Below are 8,252 nucleotides of genomic sequence, written 5' to 3'. Positions count from 1 at the left end.
AAGCTGGGCCTCCCAGTTTCTGGAGGACCTCCTGTTTCTGGAGGACCAAGCACTTCAGGTTCCTGCATGCTCTGCCCTGCCCTTTCTGCAGGCAAAGGCAAAGAAGAAATCACCTCCTTCTACAGAAAATGGATTTTTCTACAGAGTACAGAAAGCAGGGCCATGAAACCCCTCCAGGATGATGTGAGGAGATAAAACACAAATGTGAAGAGAGGAGCTTGCTGTGGTGAAAGGTGTAAGGTGGTCTTTGAAAAGTAGGTCCTACCTTAGTCCAATGTGGTCTTTGCAGTTGTATGGCTGGTTGTGAATCTTCTTTGGAGATAATCCCCATGGAAGCAGTCGAGGTGCAGCTGGTTTAGACGGTGGGAAGTGGAGAAGCTGGTGGGATGACTCCAGAAACAGTCCCTGGTAGTGGATGAGATGTGGTGCTGGGATGTTCCCTGCAATGCCTGGAAGTGAAGTTGCAGGTAGGGAAGAGCCTGAAGCCATTCTTCTCTCAGTGTCTTTGAGCTCTTTCATCCTCTCCATCTGAAGCAGAAACAAGAACATGCCAGTGGTCAGTTCATGCTCAGTTGCCCACAACAAACAAGGTACCATCCTGAAGCGTGTCCCAAATGATGGGGCCTATCTCAAATCTCCATCCCTCCCCTCACAAGATGCTGCCAACTTCCCTTGACAATGAAAAACAAGCAGAAGGCAGCAGCACAACGAGTGACCTGTATGATCATTTGGGGACTTAAAGTCTTCCACCCATGGTGGGGAAAGATGCATCCCTGCAGCAGGGCGACCTCAGAAGAACTCAGGTGAGCAAACTATGAGCAGAATGCACAGTAGTGAAGTAGAGTCTGCTCCCAACCCAAATAGTGTTGAATATCGCATAGGGTGTAGAGACACACAGTGTAGCATAGAAGGCCAATGCTGTGAGGTTCAATAAGGCCAAGTGTCGGGGTCCTGCACTTGGGCCACACCAACACCATGGACGCTCCAGGCTGGGGGAAGAGTGGCTGGAGCTGCCTGGAGGAAAAGGATCTGGGGGTGTTGCTTGACAGTGGCTGAATATGGGCCAGCAGTGTGCCCAGGTGGCCAAGGAGGCCAACAGCATCCTGGCCTGTGTCAGGAACAGTGCGGTCAGCAGGACTGGGGCACTGATGGTCCCCCTCTACCTGGCACTGGCGAGGCCCCACCTCGAGGGCTGTGCCCAGTTTTGGGCCCTTCACAACAGAAAAGACATTGAGGGGGTCCAGAGAAGGGCAATGGAGCTGGTGGGGGATCTGGAGCACAACTCTTGTGAGGAGAGGCTGAGGGGGCTGAGGGTGTTCAGCCTGGAGAAAAGGAGGCTGAGGGGAGACCTTCTCACTCTCTCCAACTCCCTGAAAGGAGGGTGTAGCCAGGGAGGTCGGTCTCTTCTCCCAAGGAACAGGCAATGGGACAAGAAGAAACGGTCTCAAGTTGCACCAGGGGAGGTTCAGATTGGAGATCAGGAAAAATATTTACACTGAAAGGGTTATCAAACATTAGAAGAGGCTGCTCAAGGAAATGGTGGAGTCACCATCCCTGATGGTACTTAAAAGATGGGCAGACGTGGTGCTGAGGGACATGGTTAGTGGTGATTTGGGCAGTGTTGGGTTGATGATTGGACTAGATGATCTAAAAGGTTCCTTCCAACCCAGACAATTCTACGATTCTAGAGAATAGGGGGGTTCTTTCATATTTGCACTATTTGCTAATCCTAGTGTCAGTGAGGATAAAAAAAGAAGAAAGTCTGTAGACCTGCAGGACAGTAAGAGGTGGTGCGTCCACACCACAGTCAGCCTGTACCCCTCACCGTTTGACACCTAGGAGACCCTGACTGACCTTCCATTGTGCTGCATGACCTCTTTTCACTGTGCGCCTCAGCTTTTGACTTGACCCTGGCATCAGGCAGGACAAGGCCTGGTGAGATGAAACCTCACAGTAACTTGGGTCTCAGAAAGGAGAGGTGTCCCCTAGCCACCAGGCTCCTGCCTCCTGATGGGGGACAGAAAGAGAAGGAGCTTCCACAATCAACTGCCCAGTCCCAAACAGCCCAAGAACTGCAGCAAAATTAGTTGAAAGTTTCCCTCCCTCCCACCTGTGCTTTCTTATCTCAAACGTAAACAGCCAGAGGGAGAAGGCTCAATAATGGAGCTGATTTTCTTCCTCCCCTCTACTAGAGGAGCTGCTTACAAAAGTCACCAAGAAAGTGGTTTCTATAGAACTTTGATTTCAAGACCAGTTGTTTTGTCTAAACAATTGCAAGCAGCTTTATCTTGCTTTCTGTTATTTTTGTCAGGGGGAAACTACTCGATACTTTTATACTCGATAAAAAAAATAATATAACCAGTGAGCATTTCTATCCTATCAGACAACAGACTTAGGAGCAGAAATTTCAAATCTAAAAGTTTCTGTGGTTGTTGGGTCTTTGCTCTCGAGAGACCAAAGCCAAGTAGGCGCATCCCACCTGGGCTCCAGGCAGAGCATGGCACTTGGTGCAGCAATAGGGGCCTGCTTGAACTAAGGACACCAGCAAACACAACCCCAACATTTCTGCTTTTTCCTCTCCCCACCCTTTTGTTACTGCAAAAAAAAAAATAAAAAATATGGAACTATGAGAATAAACTTATCAACTTCTGGGGGGAGTCCATGTGTCCAGGGAAAAGCCAAGACACTCTAGGGTCAGTCCCACGTAAGCCAAGGTCTCTCCAGGGTGGATCTGGGTGATGCCGAGCTGAAAGAAGTGTGAGGATGGATAAAGTCCAGGAAGAAAGATTGAAGGCCAACAACTCTATTCATGTTAGATCTGTAATTCAAACCTCTTCAGAGCACAGCAGAACACCAGAGCTGCCTGCAGGACAAGAATCACCTCATGGAAAGCTGAGCCAGAGACTACTCTTGGGCTAGGGAGAAATTGAAGTAGTCATCCATGGACTGGTCCTGCTGGCCTCAGGTCTACGGATGCCACCAAGAGAAAAAGAAAGCAGCCAGAAGCAGCACCAGTGTCATTCAGCCATTTTGTCTTTCTCCTGTTTCTACCTGTTTAAGCAAAAACAGCTCCTAAGGGCATCCCCCAGGTCTCTGACCAGGTGAACCTCTCATCATTGTTTCTCCTTCTTCCGATGTCACCTCCCCAGTGAGGGACAGAGCATTTTGTGGAGGGTGCCTGACCTGCTGTACCCCCTCCCCAACTCATCAGCCCACGTCTCAGCCCCAGAAGGACCTCCCCACTCAGACAGGTACTTCTCCACAGTCATTTGCTGCTTCTCCACCTCTGGCATCTCCTTCTCACCACGTGCACCAAGCAGTTTCTCCTCAAAGTCCGTTTGCATCTTCTTCATTTCTATTTGCAACTCTTCTGTGTGGTCAGTTTTGTGTCCAGCTGCAGAGGCAACAAATATGGGCTGAGCAGAGACATACAAGGAGTATGTGGGTATACAGGGATGGGGGGGCTTCCTTGCTTTTCCTAAAAACCTCTCAAAACCTTGGCCACCCAACCCTCATGCAGTACTGCAGTCCCACAGCCAGAGACAACCCTTCGTGCCTCTGCCTAATCCAAGGGGCAAAAACACTCCCCAACAGTGATGGCCCCGAGTTTCCCAGTGAACACAGAGTCACAGGATGGTTTGGGTTGGAAGGGACCTTAAAGATCATCCAGGTCCAGCACCCTGCCATGGGACACCTCCCACAAGGCCACATATTCACACAGGCAGCGACTCCTTTCACTGAATTTCACTGAATTTTTTAGAGTTGGAAGGGACCATAGAGATCATCTAGTCCAACTCCCCTGCTGAAGCAGGATTGCCTAGAGCTTGTCAGAGCATGTTACTCAGGAGCATCCAGGTGGGGCTTGAAAATCTCCAAGGAAGGGGACTCCACACCCTCCCTGGGCAGCCTGTTCCAGGGCTCTGTCACCCTCACCGTGAAGAAGTTTCTCCTCATATTTGAGTGGAACCTCTTATGTTCCAACTTGTGCCCGTTGCCCCTCGTCCTCTCAGTGGGAACCACTGAAAAGAGTCTGGCTCCCTCCTCCTTCAACCCTCCCTTGAGATACTTGTAGGCGTTGATAAGGTCTCCCCTCAGCCTTCTCTTCTCCAGACTAAAGAGTCCCAGCTCTCTCAGTCTCTCCTCATAAGGGAGATGACTGCAGCAACAGGAACAGCATTTTTCAGTTCTGCTCCATCACAGCTTCTGAGATTTCCTGCCAGACAGAAGCTCCAGGGAACTACCCGACTCCTGTGAGTTCAAGAGGCAGGGGAGACCCACGCCCACAGCTAAAATGTTGTTGTCCCTCCCTGTGATAGCTCCAACCCGTTTGTTTTGTTTTTTTCTGGTTTTTTTTTTGTTTTGGTTTTTTTTTAAATTAAAATGTAAGCATGTGCTCTGTCAGAAAGATCAAGCACAACTTTTACAGCTGTAAGGTCCTGCACCAAGGTCACGGCAATCCCAGGCACAAATCCAGGCTGGCTGAAGAGCAGCCCTGAGTAGAAGGACTTGGGGTGCTGGTGAATGAGAAGCTCAACACGCACAGCAAGGTGTGCTGGCAGCCCAGAACCACCCACCCCCCCATCCTGGGCTGCATCAAAAGACGTGTGGCCAGCAGAGCAAAGGGGGAGATTCTGCCCCACTCTGGGGAGACCCCTCTGTGAGTCCAGCTCTGGAGTCATCAGCACAAGAAGGACATGGACCTGTTCAAATGAGTCCAGCAGAGGGTCACAAAGATCTTGCGAGGGCTGGAGCCCCTCTGCTGGAAGGACAGGCTGAGAGAGTTGGGGGCCTTCAGCCTGGAGAAGAGAAGGCTCCAGGGAGACCTTAGAGCCCCTTCCAGTCCCTCAAGGGGCTCCAGGAGAGATGGGGAGGGACTCTGGATCAGGGGTTACTAGGATGAGGGGTTATGGTTTGACACTGAAAGAGGGGAGATGGAGCTGAGATGTGGGGAAGAACTTGTTTGGTGTGAGGGTGGTGAGAGCCTGGCCCAGGTTGCCCAGAGAAGCTGTGGCTGCCCCATCCCTGGAGGGGTTCAAGGGCAGGTTGGAGGGGGCTTGGAGCAACCTGGTCTGGTGGGAGGTGTCTCTGCCCAGGGCAGAGGTGGGACTGGATGGTCTTTAAGGTCCCTTCCAACTCAAACCACTCTATGACACTATTTAACTTATCAAATACCCATCAGTCTCATTAGGAAGCTAAAATCCACTCCAAGACAAACCACAGATACGACTCTATCTAAAACTTGCTTTCAGCCCATTGAGGAAAGTTCATTATTCTCTTTTCCCCTAAACCCTGTCCTAAGCAAATTGCTTCTCCAAAGCTGTTTGTGAGGTTTCAGAGGAACACGCCTCTCACTTGCCATTAAAAAACAGACCAGAATGCAAAGGTACTCAGAGCTAGGAATGGAAAATATTTACAGAACACCACAAAGGCAAATTAACCAAATAGCACACGTTAATGGGAAAAACTAGGAGAAGAATTAGACATGCCAGATCAGCAAAATTGTCCTCAGCGGCTCAGCCTCTGCCGAGGACCACAAACCCTGAGGCCCATGATAGATGTGTTTCCCTCCCCCAGACACCTCTCAGCAGCCCACGCCGAGATGAGGAAATGAAAAAGCAATGCAACCCTGCGTCCAAAGAAATTCAGCACCTGGCAAAGGTGAGTTTTGATTTATCTAGATAAGCTCCCTGGCCTGGCTTACACAGGACACTCTGACTTCAGCCACCCCCATCCAGACAAAGTGTAGTCACACTGAGCAAGTGTGAAGTCTTGTGGAGTAAGGAGGGGATGGGTTTGGTGACCCCGAGTACAGTTGCCTGTGGCCCTGGAACTGCCCCAAAAGCATCCCTGGTAACTTGAGGCCATTTCCTCTTGTCCTGTCGCCTGTGACTTGGGAAAAGAGACCGACCCCCACCTCTCTACACCCTCCTTTCAGGGAGTTGGAGAGAGCAAGAAGGTCTCCCCTCAGTCTCCTCTTCTCCAGGCTGAATAACCCCAGTTCCCTCAGCCTCTCCTCATAAGACTTGTTCTCCAGACCCCTCACCATCTTTGTCGCCCTTCTCTGGACCCGCTCCAGCCCCTCAATGTCTTTTTTATGGTAGGGGGCCCAAAACTGGACACAGTACTCAAGGTGAGGCCTCACCAGTGCCGAGTACAGGGGGACAATCACCTCTCAGTCCCTACTCCCCACGCTGTTCCTGACACAGGCCAGGATGCTGGTGGCCTTCTTGGCCACCTGGGCACACTGCTGGCTCCTGTTCAGCCGACAGTCGACCAACACCCCCAGGTCCTTTTCTGCCAGGCAGCTCCAGCCACTCTGCCCCCAGCCTGTAGCGCTGCAGGGGGTTGTTGTGACCCAAGGGCAGGACTTGGCACTTGGCCTTGTTGAACCTCATCCCGTTGGTCTCGGCCCATCCATCCAGCCTGTCGAGATCTCTCTGCAGAGCCTCTCTACCCTCCAGCAGATCAACACTCCCACCCAGCTTGGTGTCGTCTGCGAACTTACTGAGGGTTTAAGAGGCATTTAAGTTACATTCCAATTAAACATAAGTTAAATATTTCACTATGCTGAAGGCTGACAACAGCGCACAAGGTTAGTCTTTGCTGGACATCTAACTCCTGAGTAGACATCCTTGATAATATCCTTGATGTTCATCCATAAAACGCTACCAAATTTATTGACAGAAATCCGAAAAAGCTACAATAAGCTTTGAAAACAGAGCACAGCCAAATAAACACACACAAAATAAGCCCAGGTGAACCCCCCCCGGGCACTCAGGAGGAAAGAAAGGTCTCCCTTCAGCCTGAGCTCAACCAAAGGGACAACAAAAAGAATGACAAAGGGACAACAAAAAAAATGACAAAGGGACATGTCAGGGCCAGGATAGGCCAAGGTCCTGGTTCATGTCAAAGACCTCCGGGTGAGAGGAAAAACAAGGCAGCATCATTTGTTTCTGTGTGCCGTTAGGAAAGTTTACTGTAATTTTTAGCCTTTTTCCAGTCCAACAGGATCAGGAACTTGGGAAAGAGATTTCATGCTCTCAATCACACCGTCTGGAATCAATAAAGGCTACGGGCACTCCCAAAATCCTCTGAGTTCAGGGGTTGGGACCCTTAAGGGAAGAAAATATACTAATAACAACAACAGCAATAAGAACATCAGCAGCAAAGAGAAAACTCCCGCAAGAGACAGAGATTTTTTCTCCCTAATTAACGGGCCAAACCCCTGGCTAAAGAAAGAAATGAGACATTAACGGTTTTTCCCCCCCTCTTTAGAGGGAACAAAGGTTTAACAGACAGCGCTGCCTGGAACATCAGCGGCTTCAAAACAGGCTCATTAGCTCCCAAAGCCCAGGGAGAAGGACAAAGAAACCACAGACCTGCAATCAGGACCCTGGCGGTCCCCACTGGGCTGGGCTTTGCCTTTCCATCACAGAGAAAAGCTTTGGATCCCAAAGCTTTTGGGATCCCAAAGCTTTTGGGAGACTCTGGGGTCTCCACCTACCAAAACCTGAAAATAAATTTGATTTATCAAAGCCGGGCTTTGCCTTTCCGTGACACAGAAGCTCCTCAAAAGGCTTTGGATCCCACTTTCAGGGTCTCCATCTACCCAAACCCGAAAATAAACTCGATTATCAAAACACACAAAGCGCAACTTCACGTGCTACAAACGCTCCCAGCAAAGTTTTGGGGTTTTTTATGAACTCACAGAGGCAGATTTTTTCAGCCCATCCCTCAGCCGGGCGCTATAACGGGGGGGGCACAACCATCTCCTCCTCCGGCTTGTGATGCGTAAAGAGCCCGGGGACCCCCGGGGCTGAGGCCTTACCCCAAAGCGAGCAACACCCAGGGCTCAACTCAGTATTTTTGGAGTCTCCTGAAAATGCAAAATTAAAGGGTAAAAATAGAAATATATTATTTTTATTATTATTTTTTGTTGTTGCAAAGTAGCGCCGCCCTTTGCCAAGCCCCGGATGCCCCCCAATCAAGCGCCCAAGCGGCAACTAAACCCAACCAACGTGTCCCCCCCCCCAAAAAAACCCCCAAAAAACAGTACAACGAGTGTTTTTATAGCGATCGCCGATAAGTTAAGGTGGAAAACAAAAAAAAACCCGAGTTTTTGTTAACTCTTTTAAGAGCTGGAGCCGGCGGGACCTCCCGGTTCTGGCCCCCGGTGGAGGAACCGCGACACCGGGACCCCCCGGGACCCCCCCATCCAGGTTTCCTGAGCCAGAGGAACCGCCACGCCGGCT

The 8,252-nt window shown here is 50.4% G+C and overlaps 1 long non-coding RNA gene across 1 annotated transcript in view; it reads right to left on the bottom strand.

Annotated features, from left to right (window-relative positions):
- Positions 1 to 487: 487 nt before the first annotated feature.
- LOC106896069 overlaps positions 488 to 8,252 on the bottom strand; it is an 8,291-nt gene continuing 526 nt past the window's right edge. Inside the window, exons 2-4 of the long non-coding RNA XR_001413568.1 lie at positions 7,709 to 7,876; positions 3,305 to 3,394; positions 488 to 528 (exon numbers count right to left, since the gene is read on the bottom strand). This is a non-coding gene — a long non-coding RNA (uncharacterized LOC106896069). The remainder of the gene's footprint in view (positions 529 to 3,304; positions 3,395 to 7,708; positions 7,877 to 8,252) is intronic.

This window comes from Calidris pugnax, unplaced genomic scaffold (genome assembly GCF_001431845.1).
Source record: "Calidris pugnax isolate Ruff unplaced genomic scaffold, ASM143184v1 scaffold228, whole genome shotgun sequence".
Taxonomy (NCBI): Eukaryota; Metazoa; Chordata; class Aves; order Charadriiformes; family Scolopacidae; genus Calidris; species Calidris pugnax.
Note: the sequence above shows the minus strand (reverse complement) of the source record. Positions and strands in the feature narration are given on the sequence as shown.